The following is an 18,660-nucleotide window of genomic DNA, read 5'->3' on the forward strand; positions in this document are numbered from 1 at the left end:
GCTCGTGCTCCTCTCGACTACAGGAGTAGATCAAGATACCGTCAATAAATACAATCACAAAGGAATCCAGGTAGTGCTTGAACACCCGGTTCATCAAATCCATAAATGTTGTTGGGGAATTTGTCAGCCCAAATGACATCACTAGAAACTCATAATGCCCATACCGAGTCTGAAAAGCCGTCTTAGGGACATCAGATGCCCTAATTTTCAACTGATGGTAGCCAAACCTCAAATCAATCTTCGAAAACACCTTAGCACCCTGAAACTGATCAAATAAGTCATCAATCCTCGGCAATAGATACTTGTTCTTGATGGTGACTTTGTTCAATTGCCTATAGTCTATGCACATCCTCATCGATCCATCTTTCTTCTTCACGAACAACACAGGCGCACCCCAGGGCGAGACACTAGTTCTAATGAAGCCCTTATTAAGCAAATCTTGCAAATGCTCCTTTAATTATTTTAACTATAGTGAGGCCATACGGTATGGTAGAATAGAAATGGGGTGAGTGCCCTGAGCCAAATCAATACAGAAATCAATATCCTTGTCAAGCGGCATCCCCGACAGGTCTGCAGGAAATACCTCTAGAAACTCACGAACAACATGCACTGAATCAATGGAAGGAACCTCTGCACGAGAATCATAGACATATGAGAAATAGGCTAGACACCCCTTCTCGACCATACGTCGAGCCTTCATATAAGAGATAACCCTGCTGGTAGAATAACCAGGAGTCCCCTTCTACTCTAATTGAGGCAACCCCGGCAAGGCTAAGGTCGTCGTCTTGGTGTGACAATACAATATAGCATGATAAGGTGACAATCAATCCATACCCAATATGATATCTAAATCTACCATATCAAGAAGCAAAAGATCTACTGTAGTCTCGAGACACCCAATAGTAACCATAAACGAACGATAGATATGATCTACTACGATAGAATCTCCTACATGTGTAGAGATATACACAAGAGTACTCAAAGAATCTCGAGGCACAACCAGATTTGAAGCAAAATAGGATGACACATAGGAATAAGTAGAGCCCGGATCAAATAGAACTGACGCATCTCTATGACAAACTAGAACAATACCTGTGATAGTAGAGTCGGATGACTCAGCCTCAGGCCTAGTTGGGAAAGGGGGCTAGGCCCTACCACTCTGAACCATGTCTCTAGGACAACCTCTAACTAGTTGGCCTCCACCTCTAACGACCTGACCCTCACCTCTAGCGGCCTGACCTCCACCTCTGGCTGCCTGATCCCTGCCTCTAGTTGGATAAGCGAGCGGTAGAGCAATCGGTGCCGGAACCATGGCCGAGAACCCTGCTGCTGTGAGTTGCCCAATGCCCGAGGGTAAAATCTAGCAATGTAACTTAGATCACCACAAGTATAACAGGACCTCGGCTGCTGTGACTGCTGACCCTAAAACTGACCCTGTCGACCTGAGTATCCACTCTGAAAACTCTGGAGCGGAGGTGCACTAATAGTAGCTGGTGGTGCACTGTAGGCTAGTTGGTCGCGATGAGACATATGAGGGATTCGACCACCTGAAGCACTGTGAGATACCTGGAGCGTTATGTGAAACAGCCTGGGAGGATGGCCTCTACCAAAAGTACCCATGCCTCCAGACGAGGCACCACTGAACCCACTGAAATGATGAGGCCTCTTATCGGACTCGTGCCCTATCTCATGTGCAAGAACCATCTCGATCCTCCTAGCAACATTAGCAGCTGTCTAAAAGAAAATCTCACTCTCGGTCTCCTTGGGGATGTGTAGCCTGATAAGGAGAGTGAGTCTATCAATAAACCTCCTCGCCCTCTCTCTCTCTTTGTAGTAAGCAAAAGAAGAGCATGGCAGGCTAGATCCATAAAAGGGGTCTCGTACTTAGTAAAAGTCATATTGCCCTGCTGGAGAAACTCAAACTGCATGTAGTAATCCTCTCTCGATGTGATAAGGAGGAACTTCTCAAGAAATAGCTGTGAGAATTGATCCCAAGTAAGTGGAGGCAACCCAGCTAGTCTGGTCAACATATAATCTCTCCACCGCCTCTTGGCGGAACACGTCATCTGAAACACAGCAAAATCGACCCCATTGGTCTCAACTATACCCATATTCCACAACACCTCACGGAAGCGGTCAAGATAATCATGTGGGTCCTATGAAGGTGCACCACTGAAGTGAACTGGAAAGATCATAGTAAACTTGTCTAATCTCAATAAAGCCTCAGAAGAAATGACAAGTCCATCATCGGCCTGTGCCGCAACAACCGACTGAACTACCCTAACTGGCGGGGCTGCTGGAGTCTGATACTAGGGAGCCATGTGCTCCGAAGTGTGAGTAGCGAGAGTCTGTGCTCCTCCCCCAGCTCGAGAGACGGCTAGTGCCACCGGGAAGGTACCGGTCTAGGCCACACTCTCCATAAGGCCCACCAAATGCACTAGAGCGTCCTGAAGCACTAGAGTGGCTATGAACCCCTCCGGGACCTGAGCTAGTCCAACAGGTACAGTTTGAACTGGAACCTCCTCATCAAAATCTACCCGAGGCTCTACTGCTGGTGTTGCTGCTCTAGCTCTAGGCTGAGCTCTACCTCTTCCTCGGCCTCTGGCGCGACCTTGGCCTCGACCTCTGCCCCTCATAGGAGCTGCCACTGGGGGCTCCGGCTACGGTCCAGTTGAAGATATAGTACGTGTTCTCGCCATCTGTGAGAGAACAAGAGTAGAAGAGTTCAATCACCAATAATAGAATAAAATCGCATTACAGAAAAGAATAGAAGTGAAATTGTTCCTAAACTCCGTAGCCTTTGGAAGATAAGTACAGTACCGATCCTCCAGACTCTACTAAGCCTGCTCATGACTCATGAGACCTAGGTAACCTAGTGTTCTGATTCTAACTTGTCACGACCCGGAATTTCCACCTTAGGGACCGAGATGGCCCCTAACATTTCACTTGCTAGGCAAGCCAACTTTAGAGACCCAACTATCGCATTCGCAATAAAGAAAATTCTGCCCTGTCCCAAACTCCCCTTCACGATCACAAAGCACATGACACCAGATAAAGAAGAAGCTCAAGAAACCAGAAATGTTCTAAGTTCAAATGGTCCGTAGGCTATCCGAAACTCATCCGAGCCCTCGGGGCTCCTAACCATATATGTACACAGGTCCAAACACCTCATACAAACTCGCTCGCTTTATCAAAACACCAAAATAACACCTAGAACTATGAATCGGACACCAAATCAAATGAAATTTTCAATGAAACTTAAGAATTTCTATTTTAACAACCAGACATCCCAATCACGTCAAATCACTTCTGTTTTGTACCAAATTTGGCAGACAAGTCATAAATATCATAATGGACCTATAACAAGTTCCAAAACTAAAATACGGATCCGGTATCAATAAAGTCAAACATCAGTCTAATTTATAAATTCTTTAAACTTCAAATTTTCAACAAATTGCGATAACTCAAGCTAGGGACCTTTGAATTCGATTTCGGGCATACGCCCAAGTCCTAAATCACGATACGGATCCACCGGGACCATAAAAACATGTATCCGGGTCTATTTGCTCAAAACATTGACCGAAGTCAACTCAAATATATTTTTAAGGCACTAATTCACATTTTAATTAATTTTTCGCATAAAAGCTTTCCGTAAAAAGGCACTGACTGTGCACACAAATAAAGGAAGGCAAAAAGAAGCTATTTGAGGTTTTAAAACACATAATTAAGATTTAAAACTCTAGATTACCTATCGGGCCATCACAGATGAGGTCCCGGGCGGTCTGATTTCAGACCACCTGGAGCATTTTGAAAGTTGCAGATTTTTGCTAGTGTGAGGCCCTTCTTGGCGATTGTGGAGGTTGAACCACGATCACAGATGGCATTTTGGTGTTGGGCAGGTTTGTGCTTCACGTTCGCGACTGGGTGTCGCATTCACGTTGGATTATAGCTGATTGTCCTTTGCGTTTATGCCTAGGTAGTCGTGTTCACGTAGAATGGTGGCACGCTGGGGGATTGCTGGAGCTTGGTCTTCACGTTCGGGGGAGTATGCTCGTGTTAGCGCATGCCTGGAGCGACTTTGTATCGCGATCACGAGGGGTAGCTGCGTTCGCGAAGGGTTAATTTGAGGCTGTGGAATTTTGTGCGTCATGAACACGAGACAGTTGCCACGTTCATGAATGGTATCGCTAGGCAGACTTATAAGTGTTGTAATTTGGGGATTTTACAAATTCTCTTATATTTTGAACCCTAAACTTTGAGTGATGGAGATTTTGAAGAGCAATTTTACGACTACATTTGAGGTAAGCAATTTTCACTTGGATTTGGCTTTATATGTTGAATCCCTATGAATTTCTACACCAAAAACGTGGATTTTTAAATGGAAAATTTGGGTTTTTGTCTACAACTTAAGAAAGTAAAAATTTGATTTGGGAATCGTTTTGGACTCGATTTTGGAATCTAATCATATATTTGGGCTCGTGGGGCTATGTGTTGTCGGGATCTATCCCTTGACTTGGGTTTTGACCATGTGGACCCGGATTGACTTTTGATGACTTTTGGAGATTTGATTAAAGATCGAAACTTTATTGTTTGGAGTTATTTTCTATGCCTTTGTTTGACGTTATTGAGTTATTTTTGGTTAGATTCGAGCCAGCCGGAGGTGATTTCTAAAGGACAAGAGATTTTGGAGGGTTGATTTGGCATGTTTGAGGTAAGTATCTTGCCTAATCTTGTGTGAGAGAATAACCTTTAGGAGTTGGCTTGTTTGATTAATTATTTTATGTGAAAAGTGACGTGTACACAAGGTGCCGAACTTGTATATGGGTGCTATGTGTAGTTATATCCGAATTAGATCTTAGGCTTCTAATATGCCTTATCTTGATGATTTGTTTTATATGAAACACGTTTAATCATTCTATGACTACATGAATTAGTTGCTACGATTGATTTAGCTATAGTCATGATTTATACGTTGAACACTAATCCACATTTTATTATTATCATGTCTTTGTGAACCTTGTTGACGAATTATGAGCATGTCTTTTGATGATAATTTGGTAAAGCATTGTTATGATCATGGCACGTTTGGATAATTTGAGCAGATTGATTGGGTGTTGGCACGAGGTTTTTGTCGTACAACTGTGATGATATTGTGGCACGAAGTCTTTGCCGTGTGATTGTGATAATTGCTATGCATGGGTTGTTGTCATACAACGTGTGGATAAGGATCCATCCTCCTAGGGCCACTCTCTCATGTTTCTCTCTTGATAGCGTGCACGCATAATGTGGTACCATGATTGTTTTGATTAATTATGATGTGCAGAGTGTAAGAGAGGCATTTCACTGTTGATATTGTGTGGAGTATAAGTGTGACATTTCACTATTGATGATGTGTGGAGTATAAGGGTTGCATTCCACTCTTGATGTTCATGTGACGGTATAAGGATGGCATTCTTGTTCATACACATGCATTCTTTAGTCCTCGTCATGCATTTAAACATATTTTCACGTTATATTTAACATGTTATCCTATGCCTCTATTATCAGTTGAAGATTTAATAGTCAGGACGAATTTACCTATGTTGAGTTGATATCTCATACATTTGAGTTTCATTGTTATATTCTTGTTGCAAGTTATTAGATGTATTGCACAGGTTCTCTGATTAGTCAGTATCACATAACTTAAACCCCGTCATACTTCACCGAGGTTAGTCTTGATACTTACTGAGTACATGTTATCTTGTACTCATACTACACTTTTATATATATTTTATGCAGATCCGGGTATTGGAGGTAGCGGACCTCAAGAGTAAGCTTTTGACTGTTTGAGAGTATTAAGGTAGTGTTGCATGGATGTTGTAGACCCTTGGAGTCCATTTTCCTTACTTTCATACTGTTGTATTACTTCCATATAGTATTATACTTTTTGAGATTCGTTATGTATTCAGCTTAGAGCTCATGACTCTGTATTATCTGATTTTAGGAGTTTGACTTATGTACCTCTGTATTGGCTTTATTAGAGCTTTATTCCGCTGTTTATGTTAAATTCAAACTTTTTATATCTTATTTTATTGTTTTCATATTATTGTGTGATTGTCTTACCTAATCTTGGAGGTTGGGTGCCATCACGACTATTGGTAAAATTTTGAGCCGTGACAAGAGATTTGTTCGCTACAAAAAATAGCGTTTAGCGACAAGCGATATTCCGTAGCTAAATAACGACGGATTAGCGATGAATTTTATAGTTTGTCGCCAAATAAGCTACAAAAGAATTCGTATCAAATATAGCGATGAATTAGCGAAAAAATCATATATTCGTCGCTAAAAATTGGCGCTAAAAATTAGCGCCTTTATTTCACCTACAAAATTAGCGATGCAATTAGGGCGACAAAAATTATTAAAACTTAGCGACAGATTTAATGTCAAAAAATTCGTCGATGCATTCATTTTACATATCAAGACATTCCAAAGTTAGTTGCGACGAAATTTTTCGTCGCTAGTTTCTTAAAAATAAAATTTTCCTGGTTATTATTCGCGACGGAGATTATGTCCGTCGCTATTTCCGTTGCTAAAATTTTTGCCTTAAAAATAAAATTTCCCTAGTTAAAAGACATTCCAAAAGTTAGGGCACAAACACGCCCACTTTCTCTCTTCTCTATCAGACTCCCACTTGCACTCTCTTCAACAATGTGAGTTTGTTTCTTCAAATACAAAAAATTGGGTATGAATCTAAGGCTTATATGCAATGGGAAACAAAAATATTAGATAGTGAATAGAAGAAAACTTTCGAAATTGCAAAAATATTACTGCAGAATTCTGAACTTGCCAAGAAATTCGAAGTAAGGTGCGTTCCTGATCCTCATTCTTCCCTTTAAGTTTGCTGCTCCTCAAGATTCTCAGATGAAAGCCCTCATCTTTACTGATTTTTTATTTTTTCTACACCATTATTCTTATCTTTGGTTAGGTAAAGTTTCTTTTTTGTTTGTTTTTCTTTCTCTTTATATAATTATGTTGAGCAATTTTTGATATGGTATTTTTTGTTTGACTGGTGCGTTGATTTTAGGGATTGTATGTCCTTGTAACAATAAGAGTTAGATTAAAACTTTTCTAGTTATAAAGATTCCCTAATTTGCCTTCAAAAGATGAATCGTCGTTTTTGTACTTATGAATGAGTCTCAATAGAGCATAATTATGTGAATGATTCATATAGGAAAGTGAATGCGGTTTACAATGGAGAAAGTGAGTGCTTTTAGCGATGTAGTGCCAGATTTTGGTATGGACGCGAGAATTAGGTCGTTGTTTTGAGCTTTAAAGTGTTTTTGTCTACGGACTAGGCTATCAATATTTGGAAAAGACTTCAGTGTTTCTCTTGTTTCTAGGCGTTCTCGGCATTTTGCTGGAACACGGTATGCACTACCCTCTTTTTTTCTTTAATTGTTTTACTCATAATTTCCAGAAGCTTTTCTTTTGCTTGCCAGCTTTGTTACAGTGAGTAACTCTACAAACTAAGAAGTGGTAAAAAAGCAAACTTATCTTCTTTGGTAGAAGAAAACTGAAATGGGAGGCAATAACTTGTTTTAGGAGAAGTTAAACAGACAAGGTCAATTTGTTGTTTATTTCTGTTTACCTTTCAGTTCTAATGGGGTTTCCTACTATGAGTTACTTGAAACTTATTATTAAGGTAATATATGCTGCTAATTTTTATAACAGATGGGCTTATGAGTGAACAAGTTTTCACGTGTATTTGAAACATATTTTAGAATCTTATGTGCAGAGTGGCGTAAATCTTGTTGCATCAAATTGTGGGTTAAGATCTGAGCTATTTACTCTTCATTATTAACTTATTAAGTAACTTGCTCAAGATATTTGTTCTATAAAATTAGTTGGGATAAGAGTTTTAGATGACAAGTGATATGGAATTTCACGTTTCAGCAAGGTGGACACTGTTAAATTGTATGTTTGTTATGTTGGGGCTCAAAATTTTGTTTAATCCATCGCCAATGCTTTAGTTTTGGTATCAGTTTCTCTTTTCATGTCTATGAGTCCTATCAATTACTTGCTTGGATCATTCTGTGTTTATTCGATATCCATAGGGGACCCTTTTTTTAATACGCTAATTTTATGGCTAAAAGCACTCACTTTCTACATGGCTAAAAGCACTCACTTTCTACATGGCTAAAAGCACTCACTTTTCCCCTCATTTGTTCTTGGGTTTTGATTATTTTTCCTTTGTAACTTTCCACCGTTAATTGTCTAAAGAAGGATTTTTCCTGAAAAGAAGGCATTCTGATGACAACTTTTTAATTATTCCCTTTAGAAAGGATTCTGATGTCTTATTAAATAAAGAACTCTAAGGTCTTGTTTATTTTAATATTAAATAAGAACCCGGATAATCCAGAGCATGATTGGATGTACAAACGGTTGGATGGCCGAGGGGGTATTAATTCAAGTTTCATAACTGGTGTGAACAAGTTTCTCCACTTTGCTTGTTCTCAGCGCAATCGCATGAGTGGTGATGATGTTAGATGTCCACGTAAAAAATGTCACAGCATTAAATACATGGATATTGAAACTGTTAAATTGCACCTTTATTAGTATGGATTTGTTGAGAACTATTTTCTTTGAAAGTATCAAGGAGAAAAAAATGTGACCGGTGAGATGTCTTCTAGTGATGATTTGCATGGTGGCGCTCAACCTGAATCGGGGTATGAGAATCCATATCGACAAATGGTCTTGGATGCAGTTGGACCCAATTTTGGCCATGGTTTGAGCTGGCAGTCTTATAATAATACTGAACCTGAGTCGTCTCATTTTTATGAACCTTCAACGGAGGCGGAGCCTAATCCTTAAATGGAGGAGGAGCCAAATCTTGAGTGTAAAAGGTTTTATGATTTGCTAAAGGCCGCTAATGCAAAATTATACCCTGGTTCTACCCTCTCTCAACTCGCAGTAGTTTCCAAGATGCTAAATATTAAAATGGAGAATACTTTATCACAAAGAGGTTGTAACCAAATGATGCAATTGTTGAAAGAGGCTTTACCAGAAGATAACACAATGCTTGATAACTATTATGAGACCAAGAATCTAGTGCGTAGCTTGGGTTTGCCAGTTGAAAAGATTGATTGTTGTAATTCTGGATGTATGTTGTATTGGGGTGAAGATGAGGACCTCATATCTTGCAAGTTTTGTGGCCACCAGAGGTACAAACGTCGTGTCGGTTCTCGTAAGAGGAAATTAATCCCTTACAAAAAAATGTATTATTTTCCTTTGATTCATAGATTGCGGAGATTATATGCATCTCATGCTACAACCGCTGATATGAGATGGCATCATGAGCACATACAAGAGGAGGGTGTAATGAAACTCTAAGGCTTGGAAGTACTTCAATGAAACTCATCCCTTTTTTGCTGCTGAACCAAGAAATATGAGGTTGGGATTATGTACTGATGGTTTTCAGCCCTTTGGTCATTCATGGAGGAAATACTCTTCATGGCCAGTGATTGTCACTCCATATAATTTGCCTCCAGGGATGTGTATGAAAGAGGCGTACATGTTCTTAACTATCATTGTTCCAGGGCCAAACAACCCTAAAGAAAAAATTGATGTTTATCTACAACCTTTGATAAAGGAATTGAACTTGTTATGGGAGATGGGTGTAGAAGTATTTGACATCTCAAAAAAGTAAAATTTTCAATTAAGGGCCGCTTTGATGTGGACAATCAATGACTTTCCAGCATAGTCTATGTTATCTGGATGGAGTACTGCCGGTAACTTAGCATGTCCTTATTGTATGGAGGAAGCACAATCCTTTAGATTGCATCATGGTGGGAAAACAACTTGGTTTGACAGTCATAGAATATTTCTTGACCAAAATCATCCGTTTAGGAGAGATCGTAAAAACTTTCGTAAAGGTCAGATTGTCAAAAGGCTACCACCACCCCTTAGAACATGAGAGGAAATCTTGAACTAAATTTGTGAGTTGGAACTGAGGAAAGTAACTGAGCTAGATGCACAAGAGGTTAATGGAAGAATTTCTAGGTCTTGTGGATGAAAAAAGAGAAGTATCTTTTGGGATTTGCCTTATTGGATCTTTAACATGATCCGAATAATATCGATGTCATGCATATTGAGAAGAATGTCTTTGATAATGTATTTAACACGGTTTTTAATGTTGATGGAAAAATAAAAGACAATCCAAAGGCACGTGAAGATATGGTAAACTATTGTGATCGACCGCAATTGGCAAAGAATCCTATTGATGGAAGCTATCCCAAAGTTGCATATACAATAGAGAAGAATGAAAAAAGTGTCTTGTTCAATTAGTTGGAAAATGTGAAGTTTCCAGATGGGTATGTTTCGAATTTGAGTCGATGCCTAGACACAGATAAGTATAAATTATTTGGTATGAAAAGTCATGATTGCCATATGTTCATGCAACGATTAATGCCTATTGCCTTTCGTGAGCTACTTCCTAGTAACGTGTGGCAAGCACTTACGAAATTGAGCTTATTTTTTAAGGATCTCACCTCGACTGTTCTTCGAGTGGTGGATATGGAGAGATTAGAGGCATATATCCCCCAGATCTTGTATAAGTTAGAGCGTATATTTCCTCCTGGATTCTTTAACTCAATGGAACATGTGCCTGTACACCTCCCATATGAAGTAAGGATTGCTGGACCTGTACAATATAGATGGATGTATCCTTTTAAGAGGTTATGAACTTTTTATGCTCTTATTATGACAAGTATGCTACACATGACTTTATGAATTTAATGGTCTATCCATTTACTTGTATAGGTACCTTCGAACTCTTAAAAAATTATAGGGAATAAAGCTAATGTGAGGGTTCAATTTGTGAAGCATACTTAATGATGGAATCAACACAATTATTTTCTCATTATTTTGAACCTCATGTCATGACACGTAATCATAATATGGCTCGTAATGATGATGGTGGTGTTATGGAAGATCTTGAAGGAAATTTATCAATATTCACCCATCCACGCCGACTATGGGGAGAAGGGAAAAAAGGAAGTTTGTCCCTCGAAGAAATCAAGGCAGCCCAAACTTATATTCTACTAAATTGTGCAGAGGTTGAGCCGTTTGTAAGGTATCATTTTTTAATAATAATAAATATATCCATATATTTTGAGTCTGTATTTAACTTATTTTGTTGCAATGAAGTATGTACATACAACGGTTGCAAGAAGAATTCCCCAATCTATCTCAGGATCAAATATATGAGAGTTTCGAAACATGTTTTGCTATATGGTTCAAGGAATATGTAAGACTATAAAAATCATTATCTTTTAACTAATTATGTACTTGAATTGGCTTGTTATATTCAACTAAGTCTTATAATTCCTTTTGAAATAGGTTCGATGCAACCACATTGAGAATCAATTCTTGCGTAGTCTTGCTCATGGACCATTAATAAGCGTGAAATGTTATCCGGTGTATTTTGTTAATGATTACAAATTTCACACCGAATATCATGGTAGTGCAAGATCAACAATTAATAGTGGAGTTTATATCTCGGATCCAAATATTGGTGACTATTATGGACGGATACAAGAGATTATACAAGTGGAATACCGCGAAGAACCTTTAAAGCAAACTGGGTTATTCAAGCGTGAATAATGGTCTGATCCAACTGTGAATGTTAGTATCAAGGAGCACAATCAATACAAATTATGTACTCTAGCTTCCCCTGAGAAGTCAAGCACCTGCCCAGTTACTTTCTCCTTCCCCTCTGTTAACTTATGTACTCTAGCTTCTAAATTCACTAGTAGTACTATTACATGCAAGAATAGCTAAAGAAATATAATACAGCACTAGACAATTCCAAAGAAAAACAAACTAAATGACTAAGGAATAGTTAGGGAGCTTCTGATGATACTAATATGGCTACTTACAGTCTTGTCGGTTGTATGTTGAATAAGTTTGCTCAGTTGGATGGGCTACTTGTGCTGCTTGTGAGTCTAAACAATTGGGTAGTCACTGAAAAAAGATTATGTTTTTTGATTGGTTTAGACAGATTCTCCGTTCCTGCCTTTACTTTTTCATATTTTCTATGTCTAAACAGCACTCTGTGGGCATTTAAATTTCTAAGGTGTCACTTAAGAAACATCATGCTTGGAAAACACAGTCTAGGGGAAAGACCTAGTGCAAGTAAAAAAGGGAAACAATTATTATGAGTAGGATTGCATGTTTTATTAATGCTTCATCTCATTGGTATCGCAATGGGTGGGTATTCTGTAGGATTGCTATTAAAAAGGTGTCCTGAATCGTACAAAATGAAATGAGATTCTAGGTTGAGCACTTTAGATTTATTGTTTTCCCTTTTTCTTTTCTTTATTCTTCTTTTGCTGACCCAAAGGATTGAGATGTTATTGTTGTTGGGGTAGGAAATAGTGGCAGATGGAAAGCAAAGATTCTATTGCTATCGACACCTACCCAATTAACCAAAAGTATAATCGATCGAGACCGAAGCTTCTGCAATTGTGGAATTCCGTTCAAATAGAAAGCTTTTTGGCCAGTTCAAGGTCAGTCGTGAGCTATAGGAAAAGATAGCAGAGAACCAGAAGAAATTCCCGTAGTTGCATAAGAGGGACATTGAAAACATTCCAGCAGATAGTATGTAATACTCTTATCAAAACGAGCACTATACTCTTTCTTAGTTTAGGGCAAAAACAAAACTGTACCCAACCAAGGATGGACGTAAACTCCTCTTTCTTCTTTTTTTTCTATAGGGCGTTTAAAGAGCGTGACTTTTTTGTTTAATTAAGTTAAAATTAGTTTAATTAAAAGGCCCAATTTGATTCAATTCATGAATTAGTTAGATTGAAGATTGAGAAAGCCGGCCAGTAGTGCCTTTAGCGAATGCGTTCACGAGGCCGGTACCCGGTGGCTGGCCAGGGCCGGCCGGCCCGTAGATCTAAAAGGATCCATCCATATAAGTCTTCGATAGAACCCCCAAAAAGGTGCTTTTAGCTCACCATTGGCTTGAGGCTTCGTATCCATTGAAAATTGTTTGGTCGTCAAGTGACCAAAATTGCTTCACTTGTTGAAGGATATCAAGTGACTGACTAGACATGCCTGATGCCTCTCTTCACTTGGTGTGATAATGCACTTAGTGCGATTGTTTGGTCATTTCTGATAGGGATATTTGTATTATCTATCAGAATACAGATTTTATGTTGCATTATTGATGCCTAATAAAGTCAAGTTTAATGCAACTCACCTTTCACATTAAGGGTATTACTGTTAAAGCTCTATTCCAACCACAGTGGAAGAACGGCTGATGTGTAAATATAATTTGGATGTTGACATACATGATGAAAGCAAACAAGATGTTGAATCAAATCCCCAGCAATTTGGTGATACTGCAATTTGTTCTGAGGAGAATGATTCAGTTGTGGACATGCAGGGAGTAGAATGGTTGTTTATTATCTGAAGATAATATGCTTAAGTGAGCACCATTCCACTCAAAATTGATTCAGCTTATATAATCTAGCCTATTAAACTTCCTCTGTCAATTGGGAATTCAAAGTTTTTTCCCAGCAATTGTTATATAATCTAGCCTATTCGTTGTGAAGTGGCTTTCTTTTATTAGTATGCTATAAAGGTATTAAGTCACTGTTCAAGTTAGGCTGGCTAGTCAATACCTTTCTCATGAATGCTACATTACCACATATATAATTGGCAGTACATGAATGCTTCTTTACGGAATGAAATATGAGGCAAAAACAGTTGGCTATAGTTGTTATTATGGATCAACAAAGACTAGTATTTCCTTTATGTTATTTCCAATCTCATTTTTACACAAACGATTTTTTGCCAATCTTCTTAATTGAAATCATTTTGGTATAGATCATTAAAAAGGGTCGAGATCCAACAGCAAGTGAGTTGCATTTGCATATCCATACACATGTGATGGAAAATATTCTATTGCTGAGAAATCTCTAATCGTACATGTAAGATAATTTTTTAAATAATTTTATTGGCTTGACTTTCATATATTTTTTTATTTTGTAAATTGAAAGCTCAATATTCTTTAGTCTTTCTATTTCACTAATTATTAACTCTTCTACAAAAAAAATACCAGGAGATATTACAATAACAAATACATACTCAATCTGATATTGATCAGTGTAAAGCATATTATCAAGCCGCAGGAGGAGAAAAGAAAAGAAGAGTATATGGTCTTGGATCTCAAGCTAAATGCTACTACGGGCCAAATCTTCATGACTCTTTTGATCTGATGCTACATCGTCAGCAACACCTCTAAATGCTCAATCAACACCGACATGGAATCTGGATGAGTTAGTGATGCGATTGATTCTTGCACTAACAGATCATATAGTTCCTGTAATCGTTGAGCAGGTACGTGAATTAGTTTTCTTACCCTCGCATCAGCCAAATATTGATCTTACCAACCACCCATCAGATATGGCACCTACAGTTCCTATATCTTCTACTACTGCTAACATTGACGAGGTTCATGCATTGGGTTCTGATAATTACCGTAACTCTCCAGCCTCGCATAGTTAGCCTATTTTGTTTGGACTTTATTGTTGGTCCTTGTGAATTTTTTGTACTTAACGATACCATTATATGCATTATTCTATATATTTTGGACCTTGTTGAATATATTGTTAATTTATATTAATATCATTAACTTTTTATTAAGTGTATTTAATAGCTTTTATGTAATATGCTTGAATAAGGTACATTTAAAATAATAAATAAAAAGAATTTTAAGAAATTAGCAATAGATTAAAAATAAATTAGCGACAGATACTTTCCGTAGCTAATATTACCGCATAAAATTAAATCTTGCGATGAATTGGCGACAAAAGGTTTTTGTTGCAAAAAGCAGCGCAAATTAGCTATAACACGACTAGCGACGGACGATTTCGTCGCTACTAAGAACAAACGACGAATTTTGTTAAGTATTGTAACGACAAAAGTCGTCAAAATAGCGACAGAAACAAGCAATATAGCAACGGTTATTTCCATCGCTAAATTTTGCTACAGATATATTCTGTCGCTAATTCTGCGACGGATTATTATTTTTTGTCGCTATGAGCCTAGCTACAAGCATTTTAGAGACAAACTTGAATCCGTCGCTACACAACTGTAGCGATGAAAAATAGTGGTTTAGCGACAGAATACATCCGTCGCTAAACACTGTTTTTTTTTTTTGTAGTGGTTATATCTAAGAAAATAAGACAAATTAATAATAAGAGCATCAATGAAAAAGCTTTCTACTGTTAATTTGCTCTTACGGTTAAAAAAAAACGTAGAGTTATTACCCATTAAAGCTTAGTAGGACAAATTAGTAGTCACTTTTAGTAGTTATTTACTCCCTTTCTTTCGATTTATTTTAAGGTGTTTCACTATGCACTTTTAAAATTTATGGTCCAAAATGAATTATAAATATTTTTGTGGCTAGAAATTATTTAATTAAGGGTAAAATAGAAAATTTAAAGTTAAATTATTATCGAATATAGAAATGTGTCATTCTTTTTTAGACTGATTAAATAATAGGCGAAATGGCCTCGTGGATACTTAAACTTGCACCAGTTTGCAAAGCCGATAAATAAACTTACGGTTTTCCCATTTGAACACTCCAACTTGACGGAATGAGTACTAATAAACCACCTTGACCATTAACTATGCTTATGTGGTGGTGATATAGATGATGTGGACAAAATGTGTGTCAATCACGCAGAATATGCGCGTGACTGCAATAATCTGATTAAAGAAAATACTATAATCAATAGGAAAAAAATGAAAAAGAAAGAAAGAAATGACCCCTAGCCTGTTAGTACTCATTTCCTCTTTCTTTCTTCTCTTCAGCTTAAGCGAGGAGAGAGAGCATCAGAAAGTTCAATTCCGGCCAAATTCGATATAAAGATTGTGTATATTTACTTATATCTTACGATTTTGGAGTTTTTAGAAAAGATGGGGTTATATGATTGGTTGCCAGTGAAGTGGAGGTGACAGCCACTGAAGTTTTCTGGTGGTCGAAAGCACTCACCACTCTAAGTCACCGGTAGTCTGAAGAAAACCCTATATCGAATCTCTTTGCCAAAACAACAACAAAAAATGGCAGATATTTGCAATGGTATTGGGCGGCTTCCACAGTTTCAAAATCATGGATTCCTATTGAATTTTTCTGAAATTCCAAAATTCAATTTTTTTTCCTTGTCTAATCATAACCATAGTGGTGTTGTGAATTTGATTCAGAATAAGAGAGAGAAAGAACAGTAAAGAAAAAGAGAAAGGAGAAGAAAGAATAAGAATAAGGAAAGGAACGGAGGTGGGCGAACGGAGAAGAAAGAAGGGAGGTGGGTGAACGGTTATTGGGGTAGTAGAGAAGTGTCGGATTTTTTTCCTCTTTTTCTTTTTTCGGTTTTTAATTTATAACTTCTTTTTTGTTGATTTAGTATTTAAAAATGGGACCCACAAATATCACATGTCAAGTAATAAATAGTCTAACATATGACGTGTTGTACATGTCAGGGCAATTGATATATACGCTCTATTGGATGTATTTATTAGTACTCGATCTGTCAAGTAGGAGTGTTCAAATAAGAAAACTGTAAGTTTATGTATCGACTTTACAAATTGGTACAAATTTAAGTGGTCAGGAGGCCATTTCGCCTAAATAATAAAAAGTGTTACATAAATTGAGACGGAGATAGTAGTAGTTATTGCCAAGTATGTTCTTGCCACATCATATACTGACATCATTCTAAAACAGTTATGCAAAATTGAAATAATACTTTTCAAAAAGCAAGCAATCAATGGGTTAAAAGCCTCACCTATCTCGTATCCAAGCTAAGCGCGCAGCTTCTCTATTGTTTTCTGCGTCCAATTTCACTCAAACACCTTCAACCTTAGCAAAATATGCAACAACATTGTCAATTACTCCTATAGACATCTCTTAAATGTAAGTACGGCTAAAGTAACCAATAGATTTTTGGATTACTCATGAGGTTGCATTAGTTATTCCGCACTTATGTATTATAATGTTATTTATGTTTAGATTTGTTTATGTCTGGTATCCAGATTTGTTGGTTGTGCATGTTGATTCACCTAATAGTTTGGGGTTAGGAACCATCACAACCTTGTTAGGAATTTAAGTCGTGAAAGCATAGGTTAGATTTGATTTGAAAGAATTGAACTTGAGAATTATGAGATTAATCTCTAAGCCCTAAACTGAAAATTTAAGAAATTGAATGACTTTTTGGACTACGACTAAAAAACAAATCATATATTTAGATTCATTACTTAAAAACTTGTAGTACAAGTCATGAGCTACTACAATCAAATAATACATGCGTCTAAATAAGTACATCACCATTTGGAATAAGAAACATTAATAATGAGATAAGAAGACTTTCAAGGTACTACGATTCAATCCAAAATCTCACCCCGACGGTCACATACAGCTCGTGAGTACTGCTCGTACAGGGCTTAAAATCTGCACAAAAATATATAAAAGTGTACTATGAGTACAACTGACCTAATATACTTAGTAAGCATCTTGACCGGCTTCAACGAAGTAGTAGCAATGGTTTTGTTAAAAAGTACTTACTTTATAAATTTATGTAGTTCATATACAGAGCAACAAAAGAGGGAATGCACAAAAGCAGCATAACAAGCTAATCATACTCAAAGCATTTATCAATATGGGCAAATAGATGCACTCTATCCCGACTGAACATGTGTCTCATGCATGTATCAATGTAGTCAATTAGTATATCTAAGAATATGCATCAAGTAGCATTTATATAAAATGCATCAACAAGAGCCTAATATCAGGTATGTATGATAAAGACTCAATCTTTACATCAAACCGACACTTCTCAAGTATCCACAGCCTGCTAACAAGTTCTATGCATGTGTGAGAATGCATCAAAAATATATATAGAAGATATGCATGAATAAAGCATATAAAAATACATAAATATTCATAAAGGATCACTTAAAAAAAATAAAGCTTCCACCTTTATGCTCAATCCCATCATCTGGTATCATGATCAAATTAGAAACCCTTTGATTCCTGAACATGCGCACACAGTCTAAGATAAAAAGAGTGTTCACGTGACTGTAGAGGGATGGATCAAAATACATGTGCAACAGGACATGAATCCATATACTCTAACTAATACCTCAAATGTGAACGTCAATCCATATGCTCTAATTGATACCTCAAATAGAAACACAGATCCACATGCCCTAACTAATATCTTAATCAGGAACTTGAATGCACACACCCTACTTGATATTACAAATAGGAACGTAAATTCACACGCCCTAAATAGCTCACATGGATCAAAATAATCTCTAATGGGTAATGAGAACAAATAATATGCTAACAAGGTGCATATAAGTAACTGTGTATGACTAAGTAGTTCTATAATGTAAAACCGGTACATGAAATCAATAATATCAAATCAGCATATAAAGAATGCCTATAAGATTATACTAGCATAAATAATATGCTTAAATAGTCATACAATAGGTAAAACATGCAACATATAAGGCATGTAGTAAATCAAGGCATAAGAAGGCCTAATAAACTACCTTAATCATGGATAAACCTTGACATCCGTATATACGCTCGTAACTTCGCATATGTATTAT

The 18,660-nt window shown here is 37.3% G+C and overlaps 1 long non-coding RNA gene across 4 annotated transcripts; it reads left to right on the forward strand.

Annotated features, from left to right (window-relative positions):
• Positions 1-6,465: 6,465 nt before the first annotated feature.
• LOC104117067 (uncharacterized) lies at positions 6,466-14,685 on the forward strand. Of its 4 annotated transcripts, XR_011410927.1 has the most exons (5): positions 6,488-6,844; positions 7,211-7,406; positions 10,969-11,110; positions 13,873-13,976; positions 14,108-14,685. It is a non-coding gene; the product is annotated as an uncharacterized lncRNA (long non-coding RNA). The 4 variants fall into 4 exon arrangements; XR_011410928.1 differs by lacking the exon at positions 10,969-11,110 and having other exon boundaries at positions 6,492-6,844; XR_011410926.1 differs by lacking the exons at positions 7,211-7,406; positions 10,969-11,110 and having other exon boundaries at positions 6,509-6,844.
• Positions 14,686-18,660: the final 3,975 nt, after the last annotated feature.

Source organism: Nicotiana tomentosiformis, chromosome 9, assembly GCF_000390325.3.
Source record: "Nicotiana tomentosiformis chromosome 9, ASM39032v3, whole genome shotgun sequence".
NCBI lineage: Eukaryota > Viridiplantae > Streptophyta > Magnoliopsida > Solanales > Solanaceae > Nicotiana > Nicotiana tomentosiformis.